We start from the raw sequence: 21,139 nt of genomic DNA, 5'->3' as shown, positions 1-21,139 counted from the left end.
AAAGCTGGTAGGACAACTATGATGCCAAGTAAAAATAAATTGTTGTAAGACTTAATTTTAGTTTTATTGTATATAGTAACTTGTTAAATGAGTTCATGAGTGAGACTGATTTTATTTATTTTTCTCATTTCAAACTCAGATCATTGGTGGAGCTTTTTTGGCCCAACGAAACAAAATATTCAAAACTTGGCCATTCGTATCTTGAGCCAACCATGCAGCGCATCTAGTTGTGAGCGCAAATGGGGTATGTTTGAGCACATATACTCCAAGAGGCGCAATAGATTATCTGTGGAGAAGATGAATGATCTCGTCTTTGTTCACTACAACCTCCACCTGAGAATGAGAAAGAATGCATTAGTTGACATCTCTCCTATCATTCTAGATGAGGTTGATCTTGAAGCAGAGTGGGCTGATGAGAGTCAGACTAATCCTGCGATTCCTATGGCTGGTTTTAGTGATGATGACACTGATTGGATCGACCAGGCAGATATAGAGGCTGAGGCTGTAGCCATGGCAAAGGAGGAGCAAAGAGCACGAGCAGAGACAGGAGATACTGAGAGTGACAAAGTTGTTCTTGATGTTGGTGAGCATGGCATGGTGTCACGAGGAGCGACTATACCTGCTGAATTATCCAGGACCCACCTTATACGCCTTCGCAGGGGGCCAGGGCGAGAGGGTGCACGCTCCTCTGAGCCATAGGCTTGTAGTTGTATTTACCTTTGGTATTTGTGAGGAACATTTGATGATGATCATATCGTGAAATGGATTTTTTATTCCATGTGTTTTGTAATATTGTATACATTTGACAATATTTATATATTTATGTTTGTTATTTCCTTCAGCTACAATTTGCGTTTATGCTTATGTGATTGATGTATACTTGTGTATGTAATCAAATGAGCCAAGTTTGATGATGTTATTGTGTCTTTAAGGTGTATTCAATAAAGGGTGCATGAAACAAGTTTTAAATCTTTAAAAATCTCTAAATTTCTTGAGTTTTTCACTTAGCCGAGTCTGACTCCGAGTCTCGAGTCCGAGTCCGATTCGGCCGAGCCGAGTCCAAGCCGAGTCCGAGTCTCGTTTCTTTGGTATATATTACTTAACAGTACATATTTCTCTAGGTTGGTTGTGAATATTCGTTCTATCCTAAAATAGATTAAAGTAATGGAAATATATCATCTTTATTCTTCAAGCTTCTCACATTTAAAAATCACTAAGAACCAAAAATATTGCCATAGTTTTTTTATAAGACAGTTTTATGGCAGGAAGAAAGACTAAAATGCAATATTGTTTCTATCAGGCATGAAAGAGAAGGTGCATTACAATGTGTAATGCATTAACACAACATCCTTTTTTTCTAATTGAACACCTAAGGCTACGATCATATAGAAAGGAAGCAAACAAATATGAAATCTTTATCTAATAAAATACAAAAAGAAATTTTACTTCAGTTTAAGATAAGTCAATACCAGCTATAGAAATTACTGCAAAAAACCATGCTAAAAGAAGATTTTGCATTCTGAAAAGGGTTAGAAGGTTTCTCTTAAAAAACAAAATCCTTCCTGGAGAATGTGCATTCTTCCTCATCTTAGGATAAGATTTTAACCCTTTTATCTTAGCAATGATTCTTTCCATGTAGTTTTTGGAATATGTTAGGCTTACAATTAGCACAAAACTTAGGAACAAAGAAAATAACCCAGTCACCATCCCAATATATGTACCCTCATCTCTTGGTTACTATAGTGCCCATACTAGCATTCCATTTGCATGGCATTGACACAGCAGACCACAAGCATAAATGGAATTTAATTATTCAAATTTAAAATGGGAAAACCCTAGCATATTAAATAATTCAACAATATTCATAAAAATAAGGATGTAAATGTTTTCAATTTTCTATTCAATGAGCAAGATATATAATGTTATTGTATTTTCATGTAATTGTCAATTCACTATATAATAAATCTGATTATTATATTGTATGTTGCAGATGGAGAGAGAGCATTAATAAATTTCGATGATCTTCCAACATTCACCGATCGGTATATATACATGCAAGCAAAGGGGATCAAGTAATACCGTGACCGGTCATGTCTATTAGACATGGCTGATCAAGATATTACTTGATCGTGCCTTTTCAAAACCATAATCGTATTTAACCGATACCAATCGGTGTGAATGTATTTAATAAATACAACCGATACTAATCGGTGTTTGTGCATTACGATTTATAACCGATGCTAATCGGTATTTAAGCATTGGTTAAGAACCCAATATTAATCGGGATTTGTTTGCAAGGTTATATATATACAAATCGAGGAATACGATCACAGCAAGATCGTATATGTGAATATCAACATAAGTTTGAATGATCATGCATACGATCATTATTGGTATAAGAAAAACCGAAAATGCAATAACATATAGAAGAGTAATTATAATAATCATCAGACAAAGGAATGATAAATGAAGTCTTATCATAGTCTATCGATGAGATAGATGATTGAATGAGAGACTTCATTTATCTCTCATTCAATCATTTATCTTACCGAGGCTATCATGTATCAACACTCCCTCCTAGCTAGGGAAGATAAATGAAAGACAACATATCTAGCATCACATTTCTCACGATGGTCAGTATTCCTTATGTAGTCTTATAATCTTACTCTCCAGGGGATCATATCACCTAGACATGTGACATGAAGTATCATCAATCATATGATACAAGAAATCACATCACCTAAGCACGTGACATGAAGTATCACCTAAACACGTGATACAAAAGTTCATCACATCAACTTGTGATGACAAGATATCACCTAAGCACGGGATATCAGTATTGCAAACTAAGCAATACTAAGGATAAATACATAAGAGTAATTAAATCCAAATTGTGGTATGTGCACTGACATTTCCAAATGTCTTTACCACAACATAATCATGGCACATCCATGGTATACCAGGAATCACACATGATCTCTGGTTTGATCATTATAAGATCGTCACCTTATAATCTCTACATACAAATGTTCATCATCTGAGAGATCGTCACCTCTTAGAAATGTACACAGGGGGTGGAGCCCATAAAAGTCATATCATGACAAAGAAGTTTGCACATTAAACATCTTAATAAGTACAAGAATACAAAGCAAATTAAATTTCAATCATACCAAGACCTTTTCTGAAGTGCTCAACTTTCACCATGGAAAGTGGTTTGGTAAGAATATCTGCTGTGTGGTCTCCTGTACAAATGTATTCCAACTGGATCACATTCCTGGCTACCATGTCTCGCACATAATGATATGGAATCTCAATATGTTTGGATCTGTCATGAAACATCGGATTCACTAAAAGTTTTATACAACTTTGGTTGTCGCAATGAATAACTGTAGGTTTCATTGGTTCACCGAATAACCCCACAAGCAACTTCCTAAGCCATACTGCCTCTCTAGCAACCATGGAGTCTGCAATGTATTCGGCCTCAGTGGAGCTCTGTGCTACCGATGACTATTTTCTGCTGATCCAGGATATCATGGCTTAACCTAAACTGAAACAACATCCTGAGGTGTTTTTCCTGTCAGTTACACTTCCAGCCCAATCTGGATCTGTGAATCCGTGTAAATCTAGTTCAACTCTCTCATATTTGAGACCAAGTTTTAGGGTACCTTGTAGATATCTCATGATATGTTTTACTACTACCAGGTGTATCTCCTTTCGTTCACACATAAACTGACTCACGGCATTAACTGCATAACAAATATTTGGTCTCGTATTTACCAGATACATTAGGGACCCAATCATTTGCCTGTATAGAGTAGGATCTGAGGGTTGTGATTCTGTTGCTGCTTCCTTAAGTTTACGAAGGTTTGTTTCCATTGGAGAGGTCAAGGGTTTGCAGTTTAGCATTCCAAATCTCTTCAAAATATCCAAGGTATACTTACCCTGGTTTAGTATAATGCCATCAGAATTCCGCCATACTTCCAAACCTAGGAAGTAATGAAGGAGTCCCAAGTTCTTCATGTCAAATTCTTTAGCAAGGTCTTTCTTACACTGATCTATGAGGTGATCTTTTCCTGTGATTAACAAATCATCAACATATAAAATCAATATCAGCATATCACCTTTGTCTTGCTTATAGTAGAGATTTGGATTTGCATCATTCTTTGAGAAGCCTAGCCCTGAGAGATAAGTGTCAATTCTTTCTACTAAGCCTTGGGAGCCTGTTTAAGCCCATAAAGAGCTTTCTTAAGTTTACATACATGAGATTCTACATCATGAATCTGAAACTCTTCAGGTTGCTCTAGATATACTTCTTGTGCATCTCTCCATTAAGAAATGTTGTCTTTACATCCATCTGATGTACTTTCCATCCTTTTGTTGCTGCAATGGCTAAGACTGCTCTTACTGAGGTATATCTGGCTACTGGTGCAAAAGTTTCTTCATAGTCAATTCCTTCCTTTTGTGAGAACCCTCAGACTACAAATCTAGCCTTGTGTTTCTCAATGCTGCCATCTGCAGCATGTTTGATTTTGAAGAGCCATTTGGAGGAGACAACAGATTTTCTAGCTGGCCTAGGAACAATCTCCCAAACATCATTTTTCATAATGGACTGGTATTCCTCAAACATGGCATTCTTCCATACTTGATGTTTAAGTGCATCTGATACATTAGGAGGTTCAATTTTTGAAAGATCATTCATGAGGGCAACATAGTTGGTAAATTTGTTAGGCCTTTTGCTTTCTCTGAAGGTTCCTGAAGGGGCAACATACTTCTGAGCTTCTTCTACAGTTCTGGTGGCCCATAGTGGTCTTTTCTTCAGATTTTCTCTAGGTAGGTTTTGTATTTCACCTTCATTTTCCTCAAGATTCTCTGTCTAAAGCTCAGGGGTAGGATCTTCATCTATGCTAGGGGCAGGAACATGGACTTCAAGTTCCATGGAACTTTGGGCTCTTTTGAAGGATGTCTTCCTCAAAAATTACATCCCTACTAAGTTCAATATGCCTCTGACCAGGTATATAAATTCTGTAAGCCTTCGAGGTTTCACTATACCCAACAAGTATTCCCCTTTTTCCAGAAGGCTCTAGTTTTGATCTTTTCTCCTTAGGTACAAAAAAATACATACGGCACCCAAATATCCTAAGATGGCTGATATCTGGCTTTACTTTAGTAAAAGCTTCCTTAGGAGTTTTATCTTCAAGATGAGAGTGAGGACATCTATTTTGTATATACACGGTAGTGTTGGTTGCTTCTACCCAAAGATTGGTATTGAGGTTTTGATCTAGGATCATAGCTTTGGCAATTTCTACAATTGTCCTATTTTTCCTCTCAGCTACCCCATTTTATTGAGGATTATAAGGTATAGTAAGCTCCCTCTTAATCCCAACATTTTTACAAAAATCTTTAAACAAATCCGAGGTGTATTCCCCCCCATTGTCAGTTCTTAAGGTTTTAACTTTATTTCCTGAGGAGTTTTTTGTTAGTGATTTAAATTCTTTAAGCCTATTAAGGATCTCTTCTGATTCTTACATTTCAGAAAGTAGATCCAAGTTTTCCTAGAGTAGTAATCAACAAATATTACATAATAAAAGAATCCCCCTATAGAGGATACAGACATAGGTCCACATACATTAGAGTGGACTAATTCTAAAACATTACTTGTTTTCCTAGTACTATTTTGAAAAGAACCCTTAGTATTTTTACCTAGGGCACATCCCTTGCATGCCCCTGAATGATACTGCTTTAACTTGGGTAGACCTATGACAAGGTTTCCCATTGATGATAAAGCTCTAAAATTCAGGTGACCTAGTCTTCTATGCCAAACTTCATTAGCATCTGCAACTTCATGGATTAAGGCTAGGTTGGGCTCTGTGCACAGCTCATATAAGTAGCCTTGTCTTTGACCAACGGTTTTAGCTTTCTTAATGGATGAATTCCTTGGCCAAGCCAACACTCTGTTGTCCATGAAAGTCACTTTGTACCCATTATCCTCTAGTGTTGAGATGGAGACTAGGTTTCTCTTGATACCTAGTACATATAGTACTCCTTTAAGCTGCAATGATATGCCTGACTTCAATTTGATGGTGCAGGTTCCAATTCCTCTGACTGGATGTGTAGAGTCATCTTTGATGGTCACTTCCTCGTCATTCTCCTCTACCATGGAGTCTAGCACTTCTATAAACCCTATAATGTGTCTGGATGAGCCACTGTCGATCACCCATGAGTTAACCTTGCTTGATGCTTGGTTTGTAAGTGCCGAGTAGAGTACATACTTCTCGGAGTCATCTCCTCCATTTGATTTTCCAATTCTGGCAAATGTGGCTTGTTGTTTAGCTCTTTCTGGACATTTAGCAACACAGTGCCCAAATTTGTCGCACCGATAACATTGAATATGAGAGAGATCCTTCGGGGAGGTATTCTTGCCTTGACGACCTTTCATCTTCCTAAATTGTTTCTTCTTGCTTTTCTTATTGGAGTTTGTATTTAGGACTTGGAGATCTTCATCTATATTCTTTTGTTTGATCCCTTTCTTATTTAACCTTGATTCTTCTTGGAGACAGTCTGCCCTTAACCTTTCAAACTTTGGATATTTAGCCCTTGCACTGATGCCTTGGACGAATGTTTCCCATATACTAGGCAACCCATCTAGAGCAATGAGTGTTAATTCTTTGCTTTGGATCTCATATCCAAGGGTTGCTAGCTCATCCCTTAGGGCTGATATCTGCATAAACTAGGCATTGACTGACTCCCCTTTGATGATAGCTATATGATTTATTTATCTCTTTAAAGCCAAGGTTCTACTTGCATTGGATATCTCGAATGCATCTTCAAGTGCTTTGAACATGTTGTAGGCCGTTTCATGTTTCCTTATGATGGGCATAATATTATTCCTCACCCCATCAACTATGATTTTGATGGCTTTTTCATTTCTCTCTATCCATGTTGCTTTGTCAGGTTCAGTCTCAGGTTCTGTAGTTTCAACTTTTACAAATGATTCAACTTTATTTTCTCTTAGAATCATCTTGATTCTGAACTTCCATGCTGAGAAATCATCGCCTCCTCCAAGTCTATCTTTGAATCTGATAGTGCTGGCCATTTGGAGAAATGTGATGTTGGATATATTCTTGACTTGAATTTAACACAAAATTGAAAAGCCGCAGGTTCGATTTTACTATAGCTCTGATACCATGTAAATGTTTTCAATTTTCTATTCAATGAGCAAAATATATAATGTTATTGTATTTTCATGTAATTGTCAATTCACTATATAATAAATCTGATTATTATATTGTATGTTGCAGATGCAGAGAGAACATTAATAAATTTCGATGATCTTCCAACATTCACCGATCGGTATATGTACATGCAAGCAAAGGGGATCAAGTAATACCTTGACTGGTCATGTCTACAAGACATGGCCAATCAAGATATTACTTGATCGTGCCTTTTCAAAACCATAATCGTATTTAACCGATACCAATCGGTGTGAATGTATTTAATAAATACAACCGATACTAATCGATGTTTGTGCATTACGATTTATAACCAATGCTAATCGGTATTTAAGCATTGGTTAAGAACCCGATATTAATCGAGATTTGTTTGCAAGGTTATATACTAGGTCACCAGGTTCGGCCGAATTTCATCCTTGAAGTTCGAAATTCGCCGAACTTTTAAAAAAAAAAAATCGTTGAAATTCGAGGAATTTCAAAAAAAAAAAAAAAATCTTTTTTTTTTTTTTTTTTAATAAATTTTTGGCCTTCTTCTGTTAATATTTTTTAAACACATCTTCTTTTCTTTGATTAAAACCCATTAACCCGTTCTTTCTTCAGGATATTTATGTCTGTTAGAACCCTCTATTAGGATGAGAAAAAAATGCTGAAGATGATAATTGATTACCCAATCAGTGAGGTATTCCAATATTTGGTGATTCTGTTATTCTCATAAGATGAGATAAAGATGTTACATACAATAAACCTTATTAGCAATTCATATGGAACCATCCCCCATATGAAAGATTGGTTGTTTTATAGAATATATCTAGCATATTTATACATATGGCGAACTTAATTCGAATTTTATACATTTCGAATTTTTCCCTCATCGAACTTCATTCGAATTTCAAAGTTGTCGAACTTCCAATTCGAATTCGAACCTGGTGACTTAGGTTATATATATACAAATCGAGGAATACGATCACAACAAGATGGTATATGTGAATATCAACATAAGTTTGAATGATCATGCATACGATCATTATTGGAATAAGAAAACCCGAAAATGCAATAACATATAGAAGAGTAATTATAATAATCATCAAACAAAGGAATGATGATTGAAGTCTTATCATAGTCTATTGATGAGATAGATGATAGTGTGTGTGTTTTGCACACACACTCCTCTTTGCAAGGGACCCCCATGTTTTTTTTTGCAATTTGCCCAATAGAGAAGGGAAAATCAAACCCAAGCTTGAGAACCATGGCCACTGCAATCGTTGAACTTGCTTCAGCCAAACTAAGTCTTCATAAAACAAATGGAAAGCTCCAGAATGCCTAAGGAAAACAAAATCGCTGAGGGGACCTTTTCAACTCAAAACACAAAACCAAAATCTCTCATTTCATCTAAATGCCCCGAAATTTGACTAAGAGGGCGTTTTCTTAAAGTGTTCATGAAATTCTCACGTCTCAACTGTTTCACCCGAAAATCTTAAGTGAGGGCATTTTAGACTTAAGCCAAAATCGCACAAACTCAGAAACGCAAATCGCGAGTTAGAAATTTGCAAAGCATCTAGAATCGTGCGTTTTCATGGTGGAGCCCAAAGTTTCACCCAAGCTAGGATAGTGTCTAAAGCAAAAGATGTAAAAATCAAACATTTTGAGCCAAGGACCCGAAGTTTTTGGAGACGGGTTTTAAATCATTTCCCAGTCAAAATCGCTCAAAGAGGCTGAAGCGCCTGAAATTCACTTGCAGAGTGAAGGGCGTTCAAGGATGAAATCGCGCCAAATGTTCAGTTGGTCCTAAAAATCGTAAAATTAAGACCTAAATCGCACATTCACATCAAAACTCCCGAATTCGTGTGAAGTAAAAAGACAACTTAGCTAAGAGAAATAAAATTGAACATTGATCCTAAAGGTTCAACTTTCGTTTTGTCTAAGGGTTCGAACCCAAAGGAAATAAGCATAGTCAAGAATAAAAATCGCACCTTTTTTTCTAAGTGCCCGAATTTCATGTTAAGCAAAGAAGGCAATTTTAATTAAAACGCAAAATCACACCTTTTCCACAAAAGGGCCCAAAAATCATTTGTTAAAGAAGGTCGAAAATGAAACATGGAATCACACCTTTTGGCTAAATTTGCCTTAAGTTACTAAGGCAAAAAGAGCGTGTGAAATATTAGAAGTTAAAATCGAAGTTTGAAGGGAAAAGTGCGAGATTCATAAAGCCAGTATTCAAAACAAAATCTCGCCAAAAGCTCAAATTGCCCGAAACAACAAAAGGCGAGTACAACTTAAAAGTTTAAAATCTCTCAAAACTAACAAATTGCCCGAAATTTTAAGTGAAGAGCATTTTATAACTTAAAGAAATTTCTCGCAAAAGGGTGAAATCGATCGAAATTTAGTAAGAGGTGTCCAAAAAGCTAAACCAAAAATCTCACATTCCTCATGTTTGACCCGAAATTCTAAATGGAGGTCACTTAAAGCTTAAGACACCAAAATCGCATCCCGCCAGAGGAAAATTAAAGTCGCCATTCAGACCTTAAAACCCAACATCGCCTAAAATTTAATATGATTGTTAAATTAATTTATTTAATTTTTCAAAATGATTATTAAAAGTGGAATTCATTGCTTGTAGGACGACGTTGGGAAGAGCTAAAGCGGAAACCTAAACGCAGATTGAAGACCTGATCGCGATTAAAGATGGGAACAAGGAGCACGAGATCAAACGACAAAGCCAAGCGCATTGCAGAGGATCAAAACCAAGCACGAGGAAGCACGCCACAACCTGAACCACAAAGTTAAGATCCACCCTCAAGACTGAAAATAAAAGAACACTCAAAATGTGCAAAGTCAGAAAGACACAGCTAGAAGAAATTCCAAAAAATCAGTTTAAAAACTGAAATGCTTTATTGTACATGACTTCCTGTGGGCCCCGTTCAAAATATTTTAAAACAAAGGAACACAGGTTAGTTATTTCCCAGCTACCTGATTCACCAAATTGATGTTAAATAGTGGTCGGTAGCTGAGGAGAGTGGTTGGGAGGACAGTTGGAGAATAACCAGGCATGGGTTAAGGCTGTCAGGCTTCTAGAAGGTAGATCAGGGCCCTTGGATGTAGTCAATCTTGGCCATCGATTCAAATTGTAAAATCTATAAAAGGCAGGAACCTTTCTCTTGTAAAGGGTTAGATTTTTAGTGTTAGATAGTTAAATAGTTGGAGTTTTTGTAGAAGGTTAGATTGTTAGAAGGTTAGAATTTAGTACTTACGAATAGAGTAGAACTGTTACAGAAATTGTTGTAATGACAGCCAAAATCAATATATGAACATTGAAGTATAGTGTTTGTTATCTTGGTCTTCTTTTGTTTGCATGGTTTCCTTCAACAGGTTTAGATTGATCCTTACTGGTGTGGAGGTATTTATAGATTCAGGTTCATACCATTGGGGATATGTTGATTGTGTATCCCTGTGTATGGTTAGTCTGAGCCTTTAAAACCATGCTTAGTTCAATTGTAGGTGTCCTTCTGAGCTGCACTAAAATTGGGTGCTTAGGCATGCACCTGCAGTCTGAAAATCTTCTAAGTCTCCCTTGAAGATTGCACCGTTCTTGTGAGGTTGTGAGTTATTTTGGCCAAGCAAGGATTGGTTATGTCGAATCCGTCTACTCACACACTAGTCTTGTTAATTTTAGGTCTCTTAACCCTATCCAACACTTTAGGATGCAAACCAACTTGTCACAAACGTAAGGCCCCTTGTATTCCCAGCAAAACACATCAAACCACTGAGTTATCCCGTAGTCATGACCTGACATTTGGAACCTTGAGGTTGTCCCCTTTGATCAACTAAAATAGCATTAGGGATTCCTTACACGAGGGAGGATAGGATACTCAGCAAGAACATTCTATTCTGCGTTGACCAGATAGAGTTGTAGCAATACAATTTTAGCCACATCAACAATAAACTACTAATATTATTTCAAGCCAATAAATATTATAGAACGAGAAACAAGCACGAGAAATAAATGAAGAGTTTACACTTTGTATCCATTTACTTTCAAATTCTCAATTGCGTACCCCTTACAGCATAAGTGTTGAAGAGTACAAAACAAAACTTGAAAACACAATCAGCATGTGAATTCTTTGCTCCTATAACCCAATTCTTCTATATCTGACTAAATCACAATCATCAAATGACTCATTTAAGATTGTTGAATCTCATCAACTGCAATCCATTTTGATTTAGATTTAATCTCATCAAGGTCAATCAATTGCTCATCTTAGTCACTATCTAATAGTAGCAAGGCATAAGTTACTGATCTACTATTACTGTATGCCAGAAATTCAAATTCATCAAGCATATGTACTGAGAACCTAAAACAAGAAAGTTACCTCATCATTAAACTTGAGTAAGGTTTAGCAGTATGAACTAGTTACGTGGTAACTTTATCATGTCCCTTTTTTTGAAACTAAGGAAATAATTAAACAATTAAAATTAAGTGTCAAAAAGAAACTTTACATTATATTTTTAAAAGACAACTTAGAATTTAATTATTTTTAAACAGGTTAAAATAAATTATAAAGCATCACTACACCCAAAAACCAATAAGTGAGTGAAAAGGACATTTTACTATTTTATAACTTTGAAGGAAAAGTAAAAAAAGGAAAAATTTATTTTCCTTCAGAAATGTTTTAAAAGAAATTATTGTTTTTTAAAAGGTTTCTCTTGCTCGTTTTATAAAACTCTTCTTCCAAAGAGTAAACATTGTAAAGTATATTCAATTTCTATTGAAGAACAAGTTTAAAACTAGTAATGCTATGTGATTGCAACTTATTATTTTGTGTCTAACAATTCTGATTTATTTATGTGCAGACTGTGGGAGAGAGATCATTTAATATTTTCTATGTCTTCTCCAAATGAATTCAGTTGGTATATATATCATTTAGGCAACCGGTCAATAGGTGTATTGACCGGTCATGCCTTTTAGGCATGACCGATCAATGCACCCATTGATCGGTGCCTTTTCAATATACGTTTGATTTAACAAATGCTATAATGGATCGGTTCATATAAACCCCGATAATCATATTGCAAATCATGACTAGGATCGGTGCCTTAATGCACCCGATAACCAAAGGCGCATTTGTATATTTGAATCGGTGCTTTATTAACAACAGAATTTAGTTAAGTCCGATACACATTGCAATATAATTAAGTTCGATATATGAATTATTATCAACAATGCGATAAGTATTGTCAGCATGATTAAACAGTACGAATAACGGCATATATAAGTATGGTTTTACTTATCTTGCAGGAGCTATAATGCATTAACAAACATGAGTTGTTCTTCGTTGCTTGAGGATGAAAACCCTTCAGCAAACCCTACTAGCCGTTAGTATGATTTCATCTAGAGATTAGCAATGAGCTTAATGCTTGTAGTTCTAGAATTTGATATTATTGGATTTTGTTGCGCTACTCAAATATATGTTCTATTTTAAAATTTTGGTAGTGATTTGGTGTTGTGGTTTACAATTTATGTATTCGTCTATGTTTTGATGGTGGTTTCTATTGTGACCTTTTCACACATCGCCCCATTGCAAATGGGGACCCCCTCTTTTGCTTAGGTGTCGTTGTTTTCTAGGGTTTTAGTTAGTCTGACAGTATTTTTTATCTCTAGAGGGCGAGAGGCACAATTCAATATTAAAATTTTCTCTTGTTTGCAATCTGAGTTAACATTCATGAAGGATCATTAAGCTTATAGGGTGGAAGTGAAATGTACAATATTGACAATTTTGTGAAATGTTGTCAATATTGTCGATATGTTGTCAATATTGTCGATATGTTGTCAATGGTGTTGATTTGTTATCACAATGTAAAGATTGCAAAATTGTCAAGTGCAACATTGAGGATTGTTAATCAGTTGTGTCCTTTGATTATTAAAGTCCTTAATTTGTTGCATGATATCAGTCCTGCTCTAATTTGCTGGAATATATGGTGTGAATGTAATACTGGATTTCTAATAATACTTCCAGGCATGTATGTCAGATTTGGGTAGAATAATGGCTAATTTAAAAGAGACGTCAAATTTGGATTCAAAATTAACAAGCTAGTTCTTGGGGGGAATTTAAAGTGTTGATGAGGCTTGGTATTTCAATGACTTCTTCTTCATCTACTTATTTCAACTATCCTCACGATGCTTCAAATGACTAAATGGGTTTATCATCTTGCAAGCTCTGTTAAATTTAATGTTGATGAAGCTTCAAAAGGCAATCCTGGAAATCCTACAATTGGTGGTGTTTGTCATAACCATAATGTCAAAGTTAAGTTCTAGTTTGTTGGTAGTCTCAGTGTTCCTTCCAATAACTCCGCTGAGATTGTGGCCATTCACCAAACCCTTTTGGCTGCTAAGCTAAAGCAATTTTCTCATATAATTCTAGAGTAATACTTCAGAATTTTAACTGATCATTCCAACAATAAGTATTCCTCTTCCAGCAGTGGCAATTAATGAAAGTAGAAAAGAAATTGGCATCCTTATTCATGGTTTCAATCTGTGTCACATGATTTGCCAACTTTTAGGCTTCAAGTTTGAAATTCAATGAACTTAAAAAAATTGTTTGAAATTAATTAAAATTCGTCTAAAAATTTGCATGGAACAGCGTGACTTTAGTTTTATTAAAAAATATTTTTGTAAAGCACTTTTTAGTGAATTTTGATAGCTTTTTCATAAATAATTCCCCGACCTCAACAAAGCACAATATAAGACTGTTGATGATGAATTTTCTTAAATAATTTAGTTTTATAATTTATTACAAAATTATTTCTGTAAAGTGCTTTTTAGGGAATTTCGATAGCTTTTTCATAAATAATTCCCTGACCTCAACAAAGCACAATATCGGATTGTTGCCAACAAAATCTACACAGTCAAATCCAGAAGAATAACAAACAAATCATCATGGACTCTGGAAATTTCATGAATTTAACGAATTTTCTCTCGCTTGAACCAAATTTCTTGGTCTGAAAGGCACTAGTCATGACAGAAGATGAACACAAACCAAGAAAAAAGAAAGATTTACTGAAAAACTTGTGGAACAAGGCACGTTTCTCACCACGGGAAGACCTATGCACAGAGCTGCATAGCTAACCTACACCACAGCCCCTGAACTGCCACCTCATTTGTAGTTTAGTTTATATTTTTTAGAATTTCATTTAACTTTTTTTTATATTTAATTAAAATTTTAAGCAATGATTTCATATTTTTATAATGACTAACATGTTTGTAATAGATCCTTCTATTATTTTATTTAAATTAAATTTTTATTAAAAAAAATATTTAAATTATTATCATTTTAATTTACTTATTAATTATATGTTTTTTACATGGAATTTAATTTTTTATTTTCATAATAAGTTTTTTAATTTACTATTTATAAAAAAACTACTATTTTTTAATTTTATTTCCTACAATAAAAATTAAAAATTAAAATATATAATATTTTTAAATAAAATTTGATTTTTTCAATTTAAAATAAAAAATTTATATATTTTTATTTTATGTTTTAAAAAATAAAGTTTACTGTCTTTTTATTAAGTTAAAAATATAAATATTATATTTTTATTTTTATGTTTTTTAAAATAGTATTTAGTATTTTTATGGTTCGACTTTGATAACTTTATCATGATTTGTTAATCTGTCATCTTTTTATAATGCTTTGAAATCTATTCACCAATGTTAATTAATTTGATATTTTTTTGGATTTATTATTTATATTTTTTTTTAAATTAAATTTCTATAAGGCGAATTTCTGCTGATTTTTTCTTCCAAATTTTTTCACCTTGTCAAACTTCATCCAAATTTTATTGTTGCCAAACAAGAACTCGAATTTGAAACTTGTGACTCATGTTTCAATGTTGTTCAATGGAGTCATACTAGAAGGGAAGGAAATTAAGTTGCTGATATTTTTGCTAAATTGGCTTCCAACAGGAGTAATATCAAGTTTGATATTGGGAGTGATTACTACTTGAATTCCTAACTAGAATGACTCTTTGGATTCTTGATTCCTGCAAGGGTGATTCTTGTGGGAGTTCTAGCCCTTGGGCTGTCTTCCTGCAATATTTGTCATTCGTTTTGTTAATTAGTCTTTCTTTTGGTTCACTTTTTCAGCATAAAGGCAAGAATTACTTATGATACGCATAGCATGAACAGTCTATGGAGTTTGGAAGGTTTCTCCTCTTGAAATTATCGTCCAACTTCAGTCCATTTAGATTCTCAAGATTTTTTGGAGTTGGTGTGCCAGGAGTATTTTTAAGACCAGCAGACTCCCTTTGTAATCAGTTTCTATTTTAATATATATTTTTCCTTTATGTTAAACAAAACCCACCCATCTAATTTTATAGTGCAACATGTTTTTGCCCACTTCTTGGGACAATTAGCAAATACCTCACTAAAATTCTGCACTGTCTTTCAGCATATCAACTCTAAGGCTCTTCTTGTATGATCAAAATAGACTTAGGTGCTCTATATTTCATTATTTATGCAACTCATGCATTATTTAGGTTCATTTTGTGTATTAATGTAATTTTTTGTTTCCCAGGTCCAAAGTTGAATCAAAATTTAGGGATTCCAAGTCCAGTTTTTGAACTGTGGCTGAAATGACCTGTTTCACAGGATGAAAGAGCATGGAAGCTGTGCTAAAATAACCCACACTTTCTTCAAAATCCATCAAACATAGCTTTTCACTATCTCATAATTGAGATTGGTTAAAAAATTCTTGAAAGTGGTACGTAAAACATTGATACAACAGCATCCTGATCCCTAACAAAAAGAAGAGTTGACCAAAGAAATTATCGACCGCCAGCCCACACTTACAAGTTACACAAAGAAAAGATTTACACCAACACCAAATTAGAATCATTCTGGATATTAACATGACTTGGCCCAACAAGAAGTGTCAAATGATATATAGTGAAGCCAAAGAGAACTTGATGACATGGTTACCTCAAACTCCTAGAAAAATATCATTTCTCCAGTAACGCTGAAAACCTTAACTGTCACTTCAGGAAAACAGTAATTCCAAAGAAACTAAAAAGATTATCACAAGCTGTATCCTTGGTCATTGAGGTGAACTCAAAATAAATAAATAAACAACCTTTTTGAAACAAAATCATCATTAAAAAGAATAAGAGAAAGAATTCTACTAATATCCATGGATGACCAAAATGGGTCAGTGGAACTCAAAAGTAAAACCATTAGTGTTGTTTGTAACTAGGGTAATATACTAATATATGCGTTTGGATTGCCTTAAGGCAACATCCGAACCCATTTAGGACTGGGCCCTATCCTAAAGGGTAACGTGCTCCAAGATTAAGCCCAGCCCTATGCTTACACGCCATCCTAAGACCCCATGCCACAATAACAATATTGGCGCCAAAAAGGAAGGAGGCCGACTTGCAATAATAAAGGTTAAGATGCATATAAATAAAGATACTTTGCAAAGAAAAATCAATCATAAATTAAGTGAATTAGCTCTGCATAAAAAGTGCGAACTTACACTTGGAGGGTGCGAAATTGTCCAGACTTATGCGAAGTTGTTCTAGAGGACAAAGGCAATCTTTGGTGCAGACATAAAGAGCTTAGAAGTGCAGATCTATTATTCAAGAAGGATTCAGATTTGTCAAGGAAGCTAAGTATTGTACTTGTGTTATTAAGGGAGAATATATAATCTGACCTGTGGGTCTTTAATCCTAGGTTTTTCCTCCTTGGAGGTTTTCCCAGGGTATTTGTGTTTGTCTCTTGTTTACTTCCTCCATCTCTGAGTTTACTGAATTATGAGTTACTAAAATGTTATAAATCTGATTACAATCTAGGGCATAATTAAAGGATATAAATCTGATTACTAATCTAGGGCACAAAAATTACATGGTATCAGAGCTAAGGTGTCTCTAACTATGATTTTAGTGAATCATTTGTTGCATATGGCTGCTGTTTGTTTTTAGATTAAAATGTCAGGTTTGAGGGCTGAAGATAGACTTGATGGAGCCATTGATTTTGCTGCTTGGAAAGTCCGTATTCTATTGATCCTTGAAGAAAATGATCTCCTGGAATTCGTAGAAGAAGAAGGGCTGTCCCCTCCAGAAGATGCTGAAGAGCTGAAATAGTTCAAGAAATACTCCCTCAAGGCTAGGAAGATCATAATTGAGTCCATCAAGAATCATCTTGTCACTGTCATATCAAAGCTTGTGTTTGCCAGGGAAATGATCAAACACTTGGAAGGGATGTATGAAGTCAACAACCTCAGCAGGGCTCTTTCTCTAAGACAACAGCTTCTTCACATGAAAATGAAAGAAGAAGACTCAATCATAGCCTACTTCATGAAGATCAATGAACTAAAGGACAAGCTAAGTACTCTTGATTGTCAAATCTCGGATTAAGATCTTGTTATGATTGCATTAAATGGTCTACCTAATGAATGGGAACCATTCATTCGTAGCATTGGTGGAAGAGCCGATCGTCCCAACTTTGAGCGTCTTCAATCTGATTGCATCGAAGAGGAATCTCGAATTGAGGTAAGAGGAAAACTCAAGAACTCTCACAAAGATAATCATGTTCTCTTAGCTAAATCTAGGAAAGCTGGAAATTAGAAGAAAGAAAAGAGAAGCAAAGATTTTAGATCCTCCTCCTATGATCCAAGGAAGAAGTCAAGAGATTCCTCTCACATTCGTTGCTTCAGATGTGATAAGTATGGTCACTATGCCAGAGATTGTCAGAATGATCCAAAGGAAAGGGAAGTCAATTTAAATGAAGTTGCCGAACAAAGTGAAGATTATCTTCTTATCTCTACTCTATCCAGCAATGTTCCTATAGACAGCGATACGTGGATACTTGACAGTGGTGCCCCTAGACACATCTCAGGTTTTCGTGAGCATCTCTCAGATCTGATTGACAAGGACACCAACCTTCATGTGGTAATCGGTGACGATGCTCGATACTCGGTAAAAGGTTCTGGTAGTACCTCTTTAAAACTAGATTCTGGTATTTCCTTACAACTCTGTGATATTCTATTTGTACCTGGTATTAAAAGAAATCTTATTTCTATTTCTGCCTTAGAAGATAAGGGTTTGCAAATAGCATTTTCTAAAGGGAAAGTACTCGCTTGGTCTAAGAAATCTAATTTCAAAACTACTCGTATTATTGGAAATAGATGTGATAGTTTATATAAGCTTGCAGCTAATCCAATTCAAGCTCTCATTCATGAGGCCCCTGAATCATGCGAGCTATGGCATAGAAGACTTGGACATCTACACTTTCAAGCTCTTCCCACTCTCGGTAAAATGGTTAAAGGTATGCCTAAACTCAGTTTACCTAATGATGATGCTTGTAAAGGTTGTGCAATGGGTAAGAATGTAAAGAATCCTTTTCATAAAAGCGATAGTAGAGCTAAAGAAAAGTTAGAACTTATTCATTCAAATTTATGTGGTCCTGTGTTTGTAGCATCTCCTAGTGGTTTCCTATATTATGTTATCTTCATAGATGATTTCTCTAGGAAAACATGGATCTACTTTCTTAAATCTAAAGAGCCTGAAGAAGTCCTAAACAGATTTAGAGAATTCAAAGCCTTAGTTGAAAATACTACACAAAATCGAATTAAATGTTTGAGGTCTGACAATGGAGGTGAATACACCTCAGGTAGTTTCTATGACTTTTGTGTTAAAGAAGGAATTAAAAGGGAGTTCTGTGTTCCCTACAATCCTCAGCAAAATGGAGTTGCTGAAAGAAAGAACAGGACCATTGTTGAAGCTGCAAGAGCCATGATCTATGATCAAGACCTGCAACCTTTTCTATGGGCAGAAGCATCCAAAACAGTAGTCTATATTCAGAATAGATGTCCTCATCGCGCCCTAAAGGATGTGACTCCTGAAGAAGCCTTTACAAGAATCAAACCTAACATCAGCCACCTAAGGATATTCGGGAGCCCAGTGTATGTTCATGTGCCTAAAGAAAAACGAACCAAGTTGGATCCATCTGGAAAGAAAGGCATCTTAGTGGGATACAACGAATCTTCCAAAGCCTTCAGGATCTACATTTCAGGTCAAAGGTATGTTGACGTAAGTAGAGATGTAAATTTTGAAGAAGATATTGCTTTCAAAAGATCTAAAGGTTCATCATCCAACAATAATGATATGGTGATTGAAAATCAAGATTCAATAGTTGATGCTAACCCTGAGATACAGGAGGAGTCTACTGACCTTCCGGATCAAGAAGTTCAGAATGACCCAACAGAACCTATGCACTCTACCGATATACCTCAGGATATTGTGGTCTGCAAGAAGAGACTACTTTGGGTTAGAAACACAATTCAAGATGCTGAAGGATTTGTTGCTCCCAGAGGAACCTTTAGAGATAGCAAGAAATTCCAAAATCACGCCAGCTACATTTCTGTGATGTGTAATATCATTGAGTCTGAACCTCACAATGTCGAAGAAGCTGTGTCCCATCATGCTTGGAAATTAGCCATGGATGAAGAGTATGGGTCTATCATCAAGAATGATGTCTGGGACATTGTACCCAGACCCAAAGGTAAGTCTGTTGTTTCCTCTAAATGGTTGTTTAAAATTAAACATAATGCTGATGGTAGTATTGAAAAATATAAAGCTAGGTTTGTAGCTCGTGGTTTTTCTCAAAAGGAAGGAATAGATTATGAAGAAAATTTTGCCCCTGTTGCTAGATATACTTCTATTAGATCTATAATAGCTATTGTTGCAGCCAAAGGTTGGGAGCTGCATCAAATGGATGTTAAGACAGCCTTCCTCAATGGTGTCATTGAGGAGGAAGTCTATATTGAGCAACCAGAAGGTTATGTAATCCATAAAAGAGATTCTCATGTTTGCAGGCTGAAGAAAGCTTTATATGGGCTCAAACAGGCTCCTCGGGCTTGGTACGAAAGAATTGATAAGTACTTACTAAGCTTAGGGTTTCGTAAAAATGATGCTGATCCTAACATTTACCTAAAGGTTTATAGTGATGATATGCTTATTTTGGTTTTGTATGTGGATGATTTATTTCTCACTGGTGAAAATAAATTAATTATAAGATGTAAGAAAGAATTAGCCTCAAAATTTGAAATGAAGGATTTAGGTCTAATACATTACTTCCTAGGGTTAGAAGTATGGCAAAAATCCAATGAAATTTTTCTAAGTCAAAAAAAATATACTATTGATATTTTGAAAAGATTTAGAATGATGGATTGTAAACCTATGCATACTCCTATGGAATCTAACTTAAAGAAGTTAAGTGTTTCTGCAGCTAACTCTAATTTTGCAGATCCATCTGAGTACAGGCAGTTGATTGGTTCCTTGATGTACTTAGTCAATACCAGGCCAGATATCTGTTATGCTGTGAATGCCCTCAGTCAGTTCATGAGCTTACCTAAACTTGTTCACCTGGTTGCTGCCAAGCACATTCTAAGATACCTGCATGGCATGATTGGTTATGGGCTGAAGCATTCACTTAATACCTCAATCCTCTTGGAAGGCTACTCAGATTCAGATTGGGTAGGAAGTGTCAAGGACAGGAAAAGTACTTCAAGTATCTGCTTCAACTTGGGCTCTGCAGTGATCTCTTGGGCATGTAGAAAGCAATCTTCAGTAGCATTAAGCACTTCAGAAGTTGAGTACATTGTCGCATCTATTGCATCCAAAGAAGCAGTGTGGCTTCGCAAGCTCCTTGTTGGATTATTTGGTCAAGCTAGTGGTCCTACCACCATTCATTGTGATAATCAAAGTTGTATAAAGATGTCAGTAAATCACATATTCCATGACCGATCCAAACATGTCGAAACACACTATCATTTCATTCGGGACATGGTGCAAAGAGGCGCTATTCATCTAAAGTACATTAGCACGGATGGACAGATTGTGGACATCCTTACCAAACC

At 35.5% G+C, this 21,139-nt stretch overlaps 1 protein-coding gene across 1 annotated transcript in view; it reads right to left on the bottom strand.

The window, feature by feature from the left end:
- Nucleotides 1–21,139, bottom strand: part of LOC131028946 (tRNA dimethylallyltransferase 9) — a 187,470-nt gene that overhangs the window by 39,909 nt on the left and 126,422 nt on the right. The gene's annotated exons all lie outside the window — the stretch shown is intronic.

This window comes from Cryptomeria japonica, chromosome 7 (assembly GCF_030272615.1).
Source record: "Cryptomeria japonica chromosome 7, Sugi_1.0, whole genome shotgun sequence".
In the NCBI taxonomy this organism is placed as follows: Eukaryota; Viridiplantae; Streptophyta; class Pinopsida; order Cupressales; family Cupressaceae; genus Cryptomeria; species Cryptomeria japonica.
The sequence above is the reverse complement of the archived record's forward strand: the minus strand, read 5'-3'. Positions and strand labels throughout refer to the sequence as shown.